The following is a 2,368-nucleotide window of genomic DNA, read 5'->3' as shown; positions in this document are numbered from 1 at the left end:
AATGACGGCTCCAGCTCGTCATGATTCCAGTAGGGAAGGTGTTGGTACATTCCTTATGTTGGAGCGCCATCTAGAGCAAGTCCGGTAGATAATGTGTTTGTAATAGTAGCGCGCAATGCTTTCCAATGGGGCGACCAGATTGCCGGGCTTACATGGAAGGCCTGAGGTCCAGGGGAGGGCGGCCTCCCCATCCCGGGCGCTGTCCTTGGTCCTGCTGCGTGGCAGGGTGCCCGGGACGGGGTCCTGGAGGGCCCGGGGAGGCTTCCCCTGCGCCTCCGGGCTTGGGAGCCCAGGCTGGGTCCAGGGGCCCGGCCGGGCCCCGGGTCGGGTGCCACGGCCCTGGGCCCTGTCTCCCAGCCTGCCGCACTGCCAAGGGCCCGGGGAGCCTCCCCTTGCTTGGCTGGGTTCAGGAGCAGTGGCTAGGGCCCCTGAGGGCCCGGGGAGGGCGGCCTCCCCACCCCGGGCTCTGTCCTTGGTCCTGCTGCGTGGCAGGGTGCCCGGGACGGGGTCCGGAGGGACCGGGGAGGCGTCCCATGCACCTCCGGGCTTGGGAGCCCCGGCTGCGTCCAGGGGCCCGGCCGGGCCCCGGGTCGGGTGCCACGGCCCTGGGCCCTGTCTCCCAGCCTGCCGCACTGCCAAGGGCCCGGGAAGGGGTTCCGATGTGCCCGGGGAGCCTCCCCTTGCTTGGCTGGGTTCAGGAGCAGTGGCTAGGGCCCCTGAGGGCCCGGGGAGGGCGGCCTCCCCACCCCGGGCTCTGTCCTTGGTCCTGCTGCGTGGCAGGGTGCCCAGGACGGGGTCCGGAGGGACCGGGGAGGCGTCCCATGCGCCTCCGGGCTTGGGAGCCCCGGCTGCGTCCAGGGGCCCGGCCGGGCCCCGGGTCGGGTGCTCCGGCCCTGGGCCCTGTCTCCCAGCCTGCCGCACTGCCAAGGGCCCGGGAAGGGGTTCCGATGTGCCCGGGGAGCCTCCCCTTGCTTGGCTGGGTTCAGGAGCAGTGGCTAGGGCCCCTGAGGGCCCGGGGAGGGCGGCCTCCCCACCCCGGGCTCTGTCCTTGGTCCTGCTGCGTGGCAGGGTGCCCGGGACGGGGTCCGGAGGGACCGGGGAGGCGTCCCATGCGCCTCCGGGCTTGGGAGCCCCGGCTGGGTCCAGGGGCCCGGGCGGGCCCCGGGTCGGGTGCTCAGGCCCTGGGCCCTGTCTCCCAGCCTGCCGCACTGCCAAGGGCCCGGAAAGGGGTTCCGATGTGCCCGGGGAGCCTCCCCTTGCTTGTCTGTGTTCAGGAGCTCCATCCGGGGCCCCTGAGGGCCCCGGGGAGGGTGGCCTCCCCACCCCGGGCTCCGTCCTGGGTCCTGCCGCGGGGCAGGGTGCCCGGGACGGGGTCCGGCGGGCCCGGGGAGGCTTCCCCTGTGCCTCCGGGCCTGGGAGCCCCGGCTGGGTCCAGGGGCCCGGTCGGGGCCCCGGGTCGGGCGCTCCGGCCCTGGGCCCGGTCCCCCGGGCTGCCGCTCCACCCAGGGCCCAGGACAGGGGTCCGTCGGTCCCTTGCAGGCCTCCCCTGCTTGTCAAGGTGTAAGCGGGCCCCGGGTCGGAGGGCCTGCCGGCCCCTGGCAGCCTCCATGGCTGTGGCCCGGCTGGGGCCCCGGGCCTCCGGCCCGCCATGCCCCGGGCGCCCGCTCCCTCCTTCGTGGGGGCACGGGGCGACCGGATGGCGTCCCTTTCGTGCCCGGCCATCTGGTCGCCCGGATCCCCTCGGCCATCTGGTCTCCCGGATCCCCTCGGCCATCTGGTCTCCAGGATCCCCTCGGCCATCTGGTCTCCCGGATCGCCTCGGCCATCTGGTCGCCCGCAATGCTTTCCAATGGGGGCGACCAGATGGCCGAACTTCCCTGGAAGTCCCGATGAGGTGCCATTTGCCTCCCGGATCCCAGCGAGGGCTCCAGGAGGTCGGGTACTTTCGCGCCTTGGGTCCCCTCTGTCACCTCTAGTGCACGGATTACAAGAAAGGGGGGTCATTTTCCTCCGGATTACTAGGGAGAGGGTCAGTCAGACCTCCGTGTGGTCTGGCGATTCTGAATCAGGGGAAGGCAGGACCCGGGCCCTCCCGCCGGGGCCCCCAGGGGCCTGGGTACGCACCTGCTGCTTAGCCCCCTTGCCGATGGGCCTTTTCCTCCGAGTTTGCTCAGGCAGGTCCCCGCGAGGTCTGGCCATGCTGAGACGGGGCCAGGCAGCACCCGGGCCCGCCCGCCGGGGCCCCCAGGGGCCCGGGAATGCACATGCCTCTCCGCCCTTTCCCGATGGTCCTTTTTCTCCGAGTTTTTTTCCACAGTCTGACCTCCGATAGGTCCGGCGGTTCCGAATCAGGGGAAGGCAGGACCCG

Source organism: Lissotriton helveticus, chromosome 1_2 (assembly GCF_964261635.1).
Source record: "Lissotriton helveticus chromosome 1_2, aLisHel1.1, whole genome shotgun sequence".
Lineage (NCBI taxonomy): Eukaryota > Metazoa > Chordata > Amphibia > Caudata > Salamandridae > Lissotriton > Lissotriton helveticus.
Note: the sequence above shows the minus strand (reverse complement) of the source record.